General features: G+C 41.6%; 1 long non-coding RNA gene across 1 annotated transcript; it reads left to right on the top strand.

The window, feature by feature from the left end:
* Nucleotides 1–47: 47 nt before the first annotated feature.
* Nucleotides 48–13925, top strand: LOC140077154 (uncharacterized). Its single transcript, XR_011849719.1, has 3 exons — nucleotides 48–108; nucleotides 9589–9740; nucleotides 13859–13925. It is a non-coding gene; the product is annotated as an uncharacterized lncRNA (long non-coding RNA).
* The last annotated feature ends 2641 nt before the right edge of the window (nucleotides 13926–16566 follow it).

The raw sequence follows: 16566 nt of genomic DNA on the forward strand, positions 1-16566 counted from the left end.
TTAAAGCTGCTGTCACCTCTGGCCTTCTCCACGCTGTAAATCTCCATGGGGTCCAAGATTCGTCCATTCAGCCTGCAGCCGGGCCCGCGCACCGGAGCGCAGCACGCAGTAAGTGCCGACACTCCTCCACGCTACACAGGTCACGCAATGATGTCACTAGCACGACCTGTGTAGCTGACATGCAGGCCAGGCGCAGAGTATACAATGGCCAGTCCTCTCCTGCTAGAGGGGAGCGATACTCTGCAGCCAGCGTACGGAGTTACAGTCACTCAGCTGACTGTTCTAGGATGAGAGTGGGTGGCCACAGGTGCGGACCGGCCGCTGTTTCGCACATGATTGGCAGCGATCCAATGTGCAGCGCAGCTGTCACTCGTGTGCCGAGCTGACAGGAGCCATCGGTGCCAGTGTGCGGCGCCGATGCAAATAAAGCTACGGGACCGAATAAGCCGTTACCTAATGATTGCGTCGCCAGACGCTGTCAGCTGGTGGGGGCCCCCTGGGGGGGGCAATGTGGTGGGGGCCCCGGGGCTCTAGCCCCGGGAGCCCCGCCTATAATCCGGCCCTGCTGGTCGCTGTAGTGCTCCAGGCTGTGTGCATCCACCGGTCTCCTTCACCTGCCGTGCTGGTCTCTGTAGTCCTCCAGGCTGAGTGCATCCACCGGTCTCCTTGTGTGTCACATCTCTAGGCTTGCTGCTTGCACCAGCCTTTGCAGGGACACTTTGTGGCTTCACGGCAGATCTGGTGCGGCCTGGAGCGGCCATGCTGGTCACCACATCTCTCTGCTGCAGGTTTTCTTGCAGGGTTTGTTTCTCGCTTGGGCAATCTCCCCACCCAGGGTGGCCCCGCCCTGGGCTCGCTCCAGACATTAGGAGACTCAGGAGCTCTAACCACAGACAACCTCACCTCTAGGAGGCAGTATTATAGTAGTTATATTCTTGTACATAGGGGGCAGTATTATAGTAGTTATATTCTTGTACATAGGGGGCAGTATTATAGTAGTTATATTCTTGTACATAGGGGGCAGTAATATAGTAGTTATATTCCTGTACATAGGGGGACTGTATTATAGTAGTTATATTCCTGTACATAGCGGGCAGTATTATAGTAGTTATATTCTTGTACTTAGGGGCAGTATTATAGTAGTTATATTCTTGTACATAGGAGCAGTATTATAGTAGTTATATCCTTGTACATAGGGGGCAGTATTATAGTAGTTATATTCTTGTACATAGGGCCAGTGTTATAGTAGTTATATACTTGTATATAGGGGGCAATGTTATATTAGTTATATTCTTGTATATAGGGGGCAGTATTATAGTAGTTATAGTCTCGTACATAGGGGGCAGTATTATAGTAGTGATATTTTTGTACACAGGGGCAGTATTATAGTAGTTATATTCTTGTACATAGGGGGCAGTATTATAGTAGTTATATTCTTGTACATAGGGGGACTGTATTATAGTAGTTATATTCCTGTACATAGGGGGCAGTATTATAGCAGTTATATTCTTGTACATAAGAGCAGTATTATAGTAGTTATATCCTTGTACATAGGGGGCAGTATTATAGTAGTTATAAGGGGCAGTATTATAGTAGTTATATTCTTGTACATAGGGCCAGTGTTATAGTAGTTATATACTTGTATATAGTAGTTATAGTCTCGTACATAGGGGGCAGTATTATAGTAGTGATATTTTTGTACACAGGGGCAGTATTATAGTAGTTATATTCTTGTACATAGGGATCAGTATTATAGTAGTTATATTCTTGTACATAGGGGGCAGTATTATAGTAGTTATATTCTTGTACATAGGGGGCAGTATTATAGTAGTATATTTTCGTACATAGGGGGTAGTATTATAGTATTATATTCTTGTACATAGGGGGCAATATTATAGTAATTATAGTCTTGTACATAGGGGGCAGTATTATAGTAGTTATAGTCTTGTACATAGGGGGCAGTATTATAGTAGTTATATTCTTGTACATAGGGGGCAGTAGTATAGTAGTTATATTCTTGTAAATAGGGGGCAGTATTATAGTAATTATAGTCTTGTACATAGGGGGCAGTATTATAGTAGTTATATTCTTGTGCATAGGGGGCAATATTATAGTAATTATATTCTTGTACATAGGAGACAGTATTATAGTAGTTATATTCTTGTACATAAGGGCAGAACCACTGCTATAAAGGATTATGTACTATAAACCCCACAAGTAATGAACCTAACTATTCAAATCAGCATTTGAGAAGTCTGTCAACCCTTTAAATCTTTCTCTGGAAGCAAACAAAAATGGATTGGAGATTTTGAAATTTACATTTTTGAATAAGATTATTCTCTAAAATGGAGACATTATGAAGGAAATTGAGGTAAATATACATCCCAATTTTTTTTCCCTGCTTCTTCCGAGTATAGCAATACCCGACATGTGGATGTCAACTGCTGTTTCGTCGCACACCGATGTCCAGAACAGAGTTAGTGCTACTGGGTTTTTGGCAGCCAATTTAGCTGCAAATGTTTTTGTGGTGCCACAGTTTACTTGAAGAGCCCCTGAAGTAACAGTACAATAGAAAACCCCCAAAGATGTCACCATTTAGGAAACTAGACTCCTCAAAGCATTTGACAGTTGGGGGAACTTCTCCTGGAAAGTGCTGCCCTGTTACAATGCGTGATGTGGAGTCACTTCCAGAAGTGCTGGCCCTCCCCCCTTCCTGGTCTCCAAAAAGAAAGTACTTTATAACTGCCTCTTGAAAATCCAGGATAGTGCCCGGCTCTCCTGTACAGAGTCGCGGCATAGTGCCCGGCTCTCCTGTACAGAGTGCCCTGCTATCGTGCCTTTTAAGTTAGGGAGACCTCTCGGAATTGAAATCTCCCTTTGAATTGTACCAGGGACTCGTCTATGCTCACATGTTTGGTGGAAGTATATGCCTGCACAAACTTGGCACTAAAATGATCTAATATGGGCCTAACCTTAAATAAACGATCATAACTGGGGTCATCTCTGGGTGGGCACTGTGTATTGTAGGTGTAGAGCAAAAACTTATGGATGGCTTCAAAGCGCATCCTGCTCATGGCCATGTGGAGCATCAGGGCGTGGTCCAGAACGTCTGTGCTCCAGTAGTCCCTTATTGCAGACTTTTTTACAATCCCCATAAGAACTATTATGCCCCAATACTTCTCCATCTCTGCTGCAGTGACAGGGGTCCACCTGTAGGGTTGTGCATAAAATGAAGGGGGTTTGGGGCATATGCTGTGCAGCCTAGAGATTTGTCTGGACTACAATTAAATTCAACAGCTCCTCATCAAAAAAAAAACTTTAAAAAGTCCACAGCTCTGAGCCTAGCCGTGTCAAATTTAATTCCAGGTTGGCCCAAAGTGCGTCCAGTGCAGAACAATGCTTCCACAGCGCACTAAAAAGTGTGTTTGGGTTCAGAAGGGACAGACAGGAGATGGGAAAAACGGAGGACAAGTGTGATCACGCATGGTGATCACACAGGGAACACACAAGACTCAGGAGGGAACAAATAGGGATCAATAGAGATAAGATAGGAAAAATGTGTTTTGGTGCACACAGTAAGGCTCTGCTCATCTCCCCACCGGTACCAATCCAAAATGGTGCTGCTAGAGGAAGGAGCTAAAAACAAGTTTTTAGCCCAAAAGGATTGACTGGCCAATCACAGCAATCAGCGGGTGGGACCGATCAGATTGGTCGGTTGAGTCACATGCGTCCCATCGTGATGTCACCACATCCCGTGACGTGGTGGCACGGGATAGCCCTTGTGCACTTGCGCCTTACTAGTACAGTGCTGAGCGATAATCGCCGGGAGCCAGCACTGTATTAGCAAGGGGTTAATTACTTAATTTATTTGGTAATTTTGTATTTACTAACTTTTTGATGCAACAAAAAAATTCACAGTGACAGAATGCATTTTGTGTGACAGAATGCATTTTGTGTGACAAATGCATTTTGTGAATTTTTTATGAAAAAATGCATTTTGTGTGACAGAATTCATTCTGTGTTACAGAATACATTTTGTGAATTTGTATGACAAAATGCATTTTGTGTGACAGAATGCATTCTATGAGACAAAATTAATTCTGTTACAGAATACATTTTGTGAATTCTGATGACAAAATGCCTTTTGTGTGACAGAATGCATTTTGTGAGACAACGTTAATTCTTTGTTACAGAATACATTTTGTGAGACAAAATGAATTCTTTATGACAAATGGCATTTTGTAGTCAAACAATTATATTTTGTGACACAAAATACATTCTGTTCACACAAAATAAACTGCATCGCAAAATTATTTTTGTGCATTCTGTGAAAGTCTAATTGATTTCGTGCACACAAAAATGATTTTTGTAATGACAAAAGGCAATTTGGGTCGATAAATATTACTTTTGTAAGCACAAAACAGATTTTGTGATGACAACATTGAATTCTGTGTCCATAGTATGAATCCTGTGATCACAAAATTAATTTTGTGCCACTGAACACATTTTGTTGCACAGAATACATTGTGAACAATCAGCGCCCCATACACTTTTCCTACCCATAGCACCGGCCTGGATCCTTGTTTAACCTAGGGTCAGAAGCGAGCCTTAATAATAATAGTTAGTTTATTAAAAAACCTAATAACATAATATTTCAAAAATTGCTAACTTTGGTCATCTAATTTGCTTTCCATGTGCCTCCTCAATATCTATGGTCACAGAAATCCTCATATGAACTAATATAAACTAGGCACTAAGATGTTACCTTCCTAAAGGTGTTGAGGAGGAAGGTGTCTTATATAATAAGGGGCAGAATATGTGATTGACTGGTGACAACACTAGTGACAAGTACTGGCCCTTTAGAAATTGACAGATACTTGCATGTACACTACACATGCAAGTGCGGGAGGAAGACATCTTGTTAGCACAATGGAGGTCATTTACTAAGGGCCCGAATCGCATTTTTCCAACGGGTTATCCGAAAATTTCCGATTTGCGCCGATTTTCCCTGAATTGCCCCAGGATTTTGGCCCACGCGATCGGGTTGTGCCGCATCGGCGACGGCATGCACAAGATGGAAATCGGGGGGGTGTGGCCGTACGAAAACACAACGGATTCGGAAAAAACGCCGCATTTAAAATAAAAAAAGTGTTGCTTGACACGCGCTTACCTGCACCCACGATAGGACGGTGAACTTCAGTGCATTCCGATGAACTTCAGCGCAGCAGCGATACCTGGTGGACGTCGGAGGAACTACCTTAGTGAATCCCGGCAGAACCCGAATCCTCCACAGAGATCGCGCCGCTGGATCGCGAATGGACCGGGTGAGTAAATCTGCCCCATTGACTTTAGGTTGTTGGTAAAAGAGAAATCTGCAAGTTTTAGATGCTTTCTGCTGCACTGACACAGAATAACCCACTAAGAAGTTACCTAAAAGAAATACTGCATAATGTGTACGGAAACAGGAAACACAAGACCAGATCCAGCACTCAGTACATATTAAAAAAAACTTAATTTATATATAATATATATTTATTTATAATGATACATATATGATGATAATACAGAAAGCCTTCAGTTCTTTGCACCATCACTGTTCCTCCTACTCCTGCTATATGGAGCAGAGACCAGCAGGCGTGATGTGACGACATTACCCCGACAGCCGGCAACACTTCATATAGCAGCAGCAGAGAAAGAAAAGAGGAGGAGGAGAGCTGCTGAGGAACAAGGACCGGTGAATATGTAGTGTTTATTTTCTTTTTAATTACAGAAGAAAAAGTGGAGGATGAGGGTCCACAGGATAGGGAGGTTGGGAGCACAATATTGAGGGGGCATATGAGATAAGATAGAGTTGAGGGGGCCCACAGGATGAGGGGGAGCTGAGGGAGTCACATTATGGGTGGAGGGGCCTCAATGTGAGAGGGGGCCAACAGGATGTGGTCGACATGAGAGGCCACAAGATGAGGAGATGAGGGGCCACAATATGAGGGAGAGATTAGGGGCACAATATGAGGAAGAGATGAGAGGCCAGAATATGAAGGGGAGGTAAGGGGTCACAATATGGGAAGAAGATGAAAGGCCATGATATAATGGAGAAATGAAAAGCCACATTATGAGGGGCAGATGAGAGGGGGTCACAATGTGAGGGGGAGAAGAGAAGGGGCCCCAATTTAAGGGGCAGGTGATTAGCCACAATATGAGGAGATATGAGGGGGCACAATATGAGGAGGAGATGAGGGGTTAAAATATGAGGGTGGTGATGAAGGGGTCACAAAAGGACCTACCAGGGGCACTGATTGCTTTTGATAATAGGTTCTACCTAATGCAGGACCTTAAGTCCATGTTCTGATTTGTTTTGATGAATGCATTTGCAAGAAAAATTTATTCTGTAAATGTGGCCTAAAAATATACAGGTAATATATACATGTAGCAGTAGGGTGGCCCTCAGAATCAATTGCCCTAGGCCTACCTGCCTGACCCAGACTGTAATGCAGGATGCAAAACTGTACATTGAATTTATCTGTCAGTTTAGGGTCATATGTGTTGTGCAGCAGTAACACTGAGGAGATGATTCAGCCTCAGACTCGGCATCCTGATTGCCTGAGCTCCGAGTAGTAGAGAGGAGAGCTCAGCATTATAGGAAGTGAGCTAAGTTGTTCTCGCCTCTGTTCTTATAGCCAATGTCACAACCTGAAGTGCTTGCCAACTCCAGGAGAAGTTAAAGATAATTTTATAAATAGGGCTGATAGATATTTCAGGCTGGATCTCAGGCTAGGAGAACAAGCAGCATGATATATGTATTATTGGAATTATTGTCAAATGCTCTCTCCAGCTGTGATATTCTCTGAGTTATGCTTTAAAAAAAGCTCTAATCCTGGTCATTGTACCATAGTTAAGAAATAACTTAATAAATTACATCAATGTGTGAACTAAACATTCCCATGCTGTTTAGCATATCATAGATAAGGAAGCAGTCAATGAGGCACATGTATCATAGTTTCAACTAGGCAAATTGTCAAATTTTAGCAACTTTTGCTGTTTTTGCGAATTTTAACTCTGTTCTTTTTCAAGTACATCGTGTCTGCACCTTTGTGCAGTGTGCCTTATGTATCTTTGTTTTCCAGATGTTCTGTGCGACTTATGCCGTTTTTGCGCCATTTTGAGCAATACTGTTAACATTTGCTTTCACAAAACGCAATATAAACACCATGTTAATGCATGTGTTAACATTTCATTTACTATGCATTTTGTAAATTCAAATGTTAACAGTAATATAATTAGGAAAATCAACTCTCCTCAGCTAGGTTTAAAAATGCATTAAAAATGCAACATGTTAAATCCCAAATTAACAGTAGTGTCCACTCCTGTATATAACCCCCTTGCGTGGCATGCTTCCACTCCTGTATATAACCCCCTTGCGTGGCATGTGTCCACTCCTGTATATAACCCCCTTACATGGCAAGTGCCCACTCCTGTATATACACCCTCACCTGGCTTGTGTCCATGTGTATTTGACACATTTGCAACAAAAAGTCGCAAAATTAAGCCAAAATTTGCGCCTGCCAGGATAAGCAAAACTGAACATGTATCACAAGTAAAAAGACAGGATCATGCAAAAGGTGAAAAAAAAAGAGCCGTCAAATTCACCAAAGAGAGACAAAACTGTGATAAATATGGCTTCATGTATCCTGTAGAAATCTGTTTGCAGCAAGCTCCTTGATAAATTTTGGAAAAGAATCAGGGGATTTAGTCTGTATTAGCAAAAAAAATTTGGAGTTTGGATCTTTATGAAGACAAAATAGAAAGAAATAAGCAGAAAATTAAGTTTCCTTTTTTTAAAAGGGTTCTGGTGTAGTTAAATAGAAAAATATTGTTATGTGCTTGATCAATGACATCAATAAATGTTCATGCTGGAATAATCTTCCCATAACTTTCTTATGGTGACTTATAATCAATTTATTTTGCTGAACGTACAAGAAATCTATCTACAACTGCTCTATTTTAAAGATGTAAGCAATACAACCCCATAGGTTTTTGACAGATGATTGTAGGTGACAATTCAGTCTATTAATGTGTCATATACAAGCTGGGCACTGTTTTGTGCCAAAGATGAAACACAAATGCCAGGGGGTAAAAATTTTCTGGGACACAAGTTGTCATGGCTACACAGAAATCAGCTTAGATAAGAACCTATTTAAAAAATATTTCAGATTCAAGTGTTACATTCCGAGACAGAACTTGTTAAGACAAGCTTTCGAACAGTAAATGTATTTAATTCCAGGGCAAAACTAATTAGAAGGGCAATTACCTGTACTACAGGTACTGTCTAATTCAGGAAAGTGAATCTTTGCCCTTGGTGACAAAAACAATGGTGATTTTAATTAAAGCACTAAAGAGATACTGAAAGCTTTAAAGGGGTTTCCCCACGAATTGAAGTTAGGCCCTATCCAAAGGATAGGCCCCAACTTACTGATCGGTGGGGGTCTCAGTTATGAGACCCCCACAGATCACAAAAATGAGCGGTCTGATGAGAGTAATGGAGCAGACGGCCGGGAATGATAGATCTGCTCCATACATCTCAAGGGAACCAACAGGAATTGTCAAGCGCCACGCTCTCCATTAGCTCCATAGAGATGAATGTAGCAGAACGGACATGCACGGCCGTCTGGACCCCATCGGACCCCTCGTTATCGTGATTTGTGGGACTCTCATCACTGAGACCCCCACCAATCAGCAACTTATTGCCTATCCTGTGGATAGGGCCTTACTTCGATTTGTGGGGAAACCCCTTCAAGGACTTGAAATGCAAATATTGACTCAATGTCAATAAGCTTTAATTGAGCTAATCAGTAAACTCCATATTACAAAAATGGAACATGGCCAGGAAATTGTGACCTTTTTCCCATAATCTACCTCTGAAAACACTGGGCATGGTGGAGCATGGCACACTGGCAGTAGATGTCCTGATCTGCCAAATTTTGTAAAGCCTGAGCCAGGTTTCTCAAGCAGGTTATAGATGAAATGTCTAAATAAACACTTTTTCCCCATGAATAAAAAAAAATGAACTTGTCATGTAATAAATGACACCTTACACAACTTTGCATGCTATGGTTTATGTCCTGGAGGGGTCGAAACGGGTAAATATTATGTATCTTATTTTTTGCACATGTTTTAAACTGCTGAAATACAGTCTACATCTTGGAGTTGCAGGCTTGCAAGAGAATATGTCAACTGCACCAGTGAAAGCCTGGAACATAATAACGCAACTAGATGTTGTCACTTCCCCTTGAAATTTTTACCATCTTTTCACTACATTGCACAAAATATTAATTTTCTTCTAGGAAGATGTACATAAGAAGCCCTCATATGGCTTTATGAATAGAAATATATAAAAAAAATAGTTTTGGAATGCAGGATGTAAAAAATAGCAATGCAAAAATGAAAAAAGCGTCCTTATAAGGCTATACATAGTCCCAGATCTGATCAGGTGAGGTAATATAGATGTGTGTAGTGCCATTTTGTTAAACCGTAATATTCAATGACCACAGTGCTTGATTGAATTTCTAAATGCTGTGGTCTTTCACACAGATGACCAGTGGGGTGACAGCTGATAACGGAGACCCCACTTCCCCGACCAGGAGCTCATATTGAACGAATATTGATGACCAAAAATTGCATGCCCACTATCTCCCAGGCAGACCATTTAAACATAATCCATTTAATGATCATGCAATAATCAGGTAAGGGGACTATGTGAAAGTGTTCTCTTGATCCTGCAGAATACCAGTATAATGTACAGTGGATCCGGAATGACAGACGCTTGTGACAATGGCAGAGAGACCACGGAAAGTTAATTATATCTGCACAGGTTTGATGGAGGAGCAGAAGTATCTCCTTCAATTACTCACATCTGTCAGATAAAAATATAAAGAAGGAGAGGGAGGACAGTTCATTATATCAGGTTGTCATATGTGTAAACATTTGTGCCCACTGCACAGATGATCTCAGCGGAGGGGAAAGCCTCCTACCAGCTCCTAAATGTCTATATAAAGACTCATCAACAATGAGCAACCTCTACATTCATTGCGACAATGTGGCTAACCATTTATACAAGGCACATTAGATCAGATTCTTCATACAACAAGAGCTATACACAGGGATATTGCAGAGATGAGTCTTTTATGTTTTGGGTTTCATTCTGTTGCCCAAATGACACGTCCTCTTTAGGTCAGTACAATCATAAAGTTACCAAAATTATATACTGGTAGTTTGGCCTAATACCATTAAAAAAAATCTAAAAACATTGAAAAAAATTGGCTAGACATCATTTTCTTACACCTGTGACCTTAGGTGAAGGTGAAGAGTTGAGTAAGATGTAATTTTTCCAACAGATGGTTTTTCATTAATACAATTTTGAGAATTTTAGGATCTTTTGATCACCTTTAATTAAAATGGTACATTTTATAGTTACATTTTTATTTATATATTCTAGGGAAAGAGAGATTTAACATTTACTCTTTCCTTTTTCATATGGTTTTTAACTTTTTATTTTAAAGATAAAGGATGGGATGAAAGTGCGAACCAACTACCTTATTAAGCTAAATCTTGTAATTAATTTTTATGAGAAACAACCCCTGACTTCATCGAAGGGCACCCATCAGTTGCCGTGAGCTGGGAGCTGGTTAAAGGCCCCCATAGCTGCCATTCGGCACCACATATTAAAGTTTACCAAAGGCAGTCTTATTTCAGTACATTGTTTAAGTGATCAAGTACCCTTGATCTTGAGATAATAGTAAAACAAAATAGAAAAAGTTACAAAAATATATGGAAAAAATATATAAAAATTTAAATCATCCAATTTCTCTAGAACACATATAAATAAACAAAAAATCATTAAAGGGGTTTTCCCACAAATTCAAGTTAGGCCCTGTAAGAGATTTTTATCTGGGCTCAAACCCCCCTATTGCAAGGTAACTTTTCATACTAACCCTTTCATGGCTCCCCGGTAATGGGACAAGAGCACAAACTAAGATACACCAGTCTCTTAGAAAATGCAGAAAATCTATCCTATTCGTGTGCTGCATGTGTAAAACACAGAAGATCGTCAGGGGCGTGAAAAGGAGATAAGGTGCTTAAATGCTTTAGGTTTAGTTTAAATGCACTGCAACCTCCCCTCTAAGACATTCTACCAAAAGGTTAATGAATTGTGCACTGCTTTCTCCGAGGCCTTGTTCTCAGATAAACAGTATGTTATATTGTCCCAGCTACAAGATGTACAGAGAATGGCTCCAAAAGCTTCTTGCTAACCAAAACAAGATAAGGGGAAGAAAACAGGCTGAAGGACTAGTATCCCTCACAAGTGTTAAAGAGAAACTGGCAAACGGGTTGCACAAAAAATGAAGTTTGAATCATGACATTGGCTGGACACGTCAACAGCATGACCCCTGGCTAAGACTAAAATGTCTGCTTGGTCCAAAATAGCGTCTGGTAGATGAATATATCACTAACAGGCCCTATCTACAGGATAGCGCCTAATTTGCTGATCGGTGGGGGTCTCAGTGATGAAACCCCCACAAATCACGAAAACGAGGGGTCCAATGGGGTCCCAGATACCCCAGTTGGACCCCTTGTCATCTCTATGGAACTGACGGAGATCGCCGAGCGCAGCGCTTGGCAATTTCCATTGGCTCCATTGAGATGTATGGAGCAGAACGATCATGCGTGGCCTTCTGCTCCATTACTCTCATGGAGCGACGAGGGGTCCAACTGGGGTACCTAGGACCCCAATGGATCCCTCGTTTCGATGATCTGTGGGGGTCTCATCACTGTTATGAGGAAAGATTAAAACAACTAGATTTATTAATTTAACTAGATTTATTTAGTCTGGAAAAGAGACGACTACGAGGGACATGATTCATTTATATAAATATATGAATGGTCCATACAAAAAATATGGCGATAAATTGTTTCAGATTAAATCAAATCAAAAGATGAGGGGGCGCTGTCTCTGTCTGGAGAAAACAAGGTTTAATCACCGGAGGCGACAGGGCTTTTTTACTATGAGAACTGTAATTCTCTGGAATAGCCTGCCTCAGGCGCTGGTCACAGCAGGGACAGCAGGGACAGCTTCAAGAAAGGCCTAGATGCCTTTTTACACCTAAATAACATTGATGGTTATGTTATATAGAATTGTCTCTCCTAAAACCCTTCCTCATGCAATCCCTTCCCTTCCTTGGTTCAACTTGATGGACAAGTGTCTTTTTTTAACCGTATAAACTATGATCAGCAAGTTAGGCCCTCTCCTGTGGATAGGGGAAAAACCCCCTTAACATTTTAGGTAACCTCGTGTCCCAAAATACCAGAGCCATCAGATTATTCTGCGAACACTGTAATGGAAGAAAATGTCCAATTTGACCTTTTTGTCATAAAAATTTAAACTAACAGTGTTCAAAATGTTGTATAATTGTACAAAAAAATACACCTTAATCAACTCCATGGAGTTAAATCATGCTGATATATGATGCAGAGAATCCCTTGATGTCGGCAGAACAGCAGTGCTGATGCTGCAATCATGATAACACTACAGGCTGATATCCCGCTGGAGTAGAGACTCCATGCATCATTTTTTTTCTATGACCGGGCCACTGACACTGTCAGGCTATCCTTTCCCTCACCCAAGTAACAGATTTGTTTTTGTATATGAACCTATGTAAATGTCTTATTTCTGTTAATAACCTATGGGACCCTTTAATATTGTGCATTTTAATGTAACTTACATATACAGGCGGTCCCCTACTTAAGGACACCCGACTTACAGACAACCCATAGTTACAGACGGACCCCTCTGCCCCATGTGACCTCTGGTGAAGCTCTCTGGATGCTTTACTATAGTCCCAGACTGCAATGATCAGCTGTAAGATGTCTGTAATGAAGCTTTATTGATAATTCTTGGTCCAATTACACCAAAAATTTTGAAACTCCAATTGTCACTGGGGCAAAAGAAAAAAAATTGTCTAGAACTTCCATTATAAAATATACAGTTTCGACTTACATACAAATTCAACTTAAGAACAAACCTCCAGACCCTATCTTGTATGTAACCCGGGGACTGCCTGTATTGGGGAATATTAATATAACATCCGTATCCACATGTTCTTGACTTTCTTGCAGGAAAAGGTTCAAATTCTCCTTTCACATAATCCAAGGGTTTGAGTTATGACAGCGATCCTCTTTTTCTGGCTCCGTTGGCCTCTGTCACATTACATCTAAAGCTAGCAGGAGTTTTTCTGTCATTCGACTGAGCTTTGTAATAGAACAAAACCCTGCAAGTTGTTCAAAGGCTTCCAGACACACAGATCTCAGGAAGGGAGATCAATGGGGCTCAGAACAGACGCTTATTAGCTGGGATTTAACGAACCATGTAACAAAATAGCAAAGAAATGAAATACTTTTGCACATTTCCTCCATTCATGCCAGACTCATGGCAAAGGTCACACAAATTTTTTAAATCATTCTTTGGAACATATTTTTCACCCCAGAGTTCAGTTATTTGTGAGAAACCCAGGAAGAATCAAAGGGCTATTAATGGAAGACAACTCTTTGCTCCATATAGTGGATGCTGGAAGATAAATTACCATTCATTTTCTCTGTAGATATCAGAGCAAAGTTTAAACAATTGTTTGTCTGATACTCAACCCCCTCCCCGAAAACCCCTAAAATGCAATACAGTTTTACATTAAATAGACTTTTTTCGAGCTGAATTCAGCTGTAGCAGATTAAACAATCTCTTTCTGATATTAACAAAAATGTCAAGGAAATTTTAAATGTATTAATTTGTTATATATGTGTGTCCTTTTAGGTTTTTATGTAAAGAGTATACTGCCATCACTTGATGTAGATGGGACTGCAAGTGGACAAATTTAAAGGGAACCTGTAAGCACCTGGTGAAATATAAACTTATTATATGTGAATTTTCCTGTATCATAATCATCCATTGTCCTTGATCCTTCACTTGCCCAAAATGCTTCACTTAGCTTTGACTCACATTACCCTGCATCCCCTATGTAATTGACCATGCCCATAGTGCCCCTAGATGCAAATGCATCCACCCTCATGTGCCTATTAGGAAAATTTATATTGCTTTGCATTTATGCTCCAGATTCCTTAAAGAAATCTCTACCATTTGATTTAATGCCTTATGAATAGAGATGAGCGAGCACTAAAATGCTCGGGTACTCGTTATTCGAGACGAACTTTTCCCGATGCTCGAGTGCTCGTCTCGAATAACGAGCCCCATTGAAGTCAATGGGAGACTCGAGCATTTTTCAAGGGGACCAAGGCTCTGCACAGGGAAGCTTGGCCAAACACCTGGGAACCTCAGAAAAGGATGGAAACACCACGGAAATGGACAGGAAACAGCAGGGGCAGCATGCATGGATGCCTCTGAGGCTGCTTAATCGCACCATTATGCCAAAATTATGGGCAACAGCATGGCCATGACAGAGTGACAGAATGAAGCTAGATAGCATCTAAAACATCCAATAATTGACCCTGACACTATAGGGGACTTCATGCAGAGGCAGCGGCAGCAGCGGCAGGCTAGAGAGTGGCATGGCGACATACCCTAAATGGACTCAGGCTTCAAACCAATGGGTGGCAGAGAGGAACCAAAGGAGGTGAGCAAGAAGCGCTCAAATAATATCGGTACATGATAAAAGTTTGCCAGTATATTTTGTGGATTACACAGCAGGGTGGCGACAAAGTTAACATGGAAGCCATGAAAACAACCCAAAATTCTGCCTGACACAGCTCGTTTGATAAGGGGACCATGTATGGAGGCAGTGAACTAGTAGTAGATTAAAGGTGCTGCAGTTAAAACTATGTTAGTTGGATCTTGGCATGGAGCTGGCGCTCCGCTGCCAGGCGAGCTTTCGCCAATCCAAGCCCCTGTCTCTAGGCTACTCCCCAAACAGCACTTCTAAGAACCTTTTGTATAAGATCAAGTGTAATAGCGTTCTTATAAGTTTAGGATATGGCGGGTGAGGGGAATGGAAACAGATGCGCAAGAAGCGCTGAAATAATATTGGTAAATGATAAAAGTTTGCTAGTATATTTTGTGGATTACACAGCAGGGTGGCGACAAAGTTAACAAGTTTGTTGTGGAAGCCATGAAAACAACCCAAAATTCTGCCTGACACAGCTCGTTTGATAAGGGGACCATGTATGCCTACAGTTCATGCCAGACGCTGCTCTGGCTGCCAGTCTCCTTTCGAATACAGTTTAAAATAATAACTCTCATCCATAAAGCTCTGTATAATGCTGCACCCCCCTACCTCTCCTCTCTTATCTCAGTCTATCGCCCAACCCGTGCTCTTAGATCCGCCAGTGATCTTAGATCAACCTCTACCCTAGTGCGGACCTCCCACTCGCGTCTCCAAGACTTCTCTAGAGCTGCACCAATTCTATGGAATGCTCTGCCCCGGACTATCAGACTAATACCTAACCTCCAAAGTTTCAAACGTGCTCTTAAAACCCATTTCTTTAGGCAAGCCTATAACACTCATTAACTGCATGAAGTTTTAACTCTTCTACTAACCCGTCCTGTGTCGTCCTCCCATCTGTTATCCATCAACCAACAGGCACCAGACTTCTATGCAGTCCCATTCACCCTGGACCTGGTGACGGCTGAGTGGTTCAAGCGACAGCAATTCCATTTATTATATTTTGTTCTATTCCCTAAGAAGAATGGCTTGACCATTAAAAATTCTTTTACCTCGTGTTACCCCATCATCTTCATAAACCGTAAGCTCTGGCGAGCAGGGACCTCACTCCTGTTGTTCCATACAAATGTTGTGCTCTGTTACATTACATTTGTATTTGTTTCCTATGATTTGTAAAGCGCTACGGAATATGATGGCGCTATATAAATAAAGATTATTATTATTATTATTATGGAGGCAGTGAACTAGTAGTAGATTAAAGGTGCTGCACTTAAAACTATGTTAGTTGTATCTTGGGATGGAGCTGGCGCTCCGCTTCCAGGCGAGCTTTCGCCAATCCAAGCCCCTGTCTCTAGGCTACTCCCCAAACAGCACTTCTAAGAACCTTTTGTATAAGATCAAGTGTAGTAGCGTTCTTATAAGTTTGGGATATGGCGAGAGAGGGGAATGTAAACAGATGCGCAAGAAGCGCTGAAATAATATCGGTAAATGATAAAAGTTTGCCAGTATCTTTTCTGGATTACACAGCAGGGTGGCGAGAAAGTTAACAAGTTTGATGTGGAATGCCCAGTAATAGCTCTTGGGCGGTGTGCCTTTTATCGGCTAGGCTCAGCAGTTTGAGCACCGCCTGCTGTCGCTTAGCGACGGCACTGCTGCTGTGCCTAGAGCTACCGACTGATGGCGCCATGGCCACGGATGGTAATTCGGAGGAGGTGGAGGAGGGGTGGGAGGAGGAGGAGGTATAGTAGGCCTTTGAGACCTGGACCGAGGTAGGCCCCGCAATCCTCTGCGTCGGCAGTATATCACCAGCCCCAGGGTCAGACTCGGTCCCAGCGTGCACCAAGTT

This window comes from Engystomops pustulosus, chromosome 9 (assembly GCF_040894005.1).
Source record: "Engystomops pustulosus chromosome 9, aEngPut4.maternal, whole genome shotgun sequence".
NCBI lineage: Eukaryota > Metazoa > Chordata > Amphibia > Anura > Leptodactylidae > Engystomops > Engystomops pustulosus.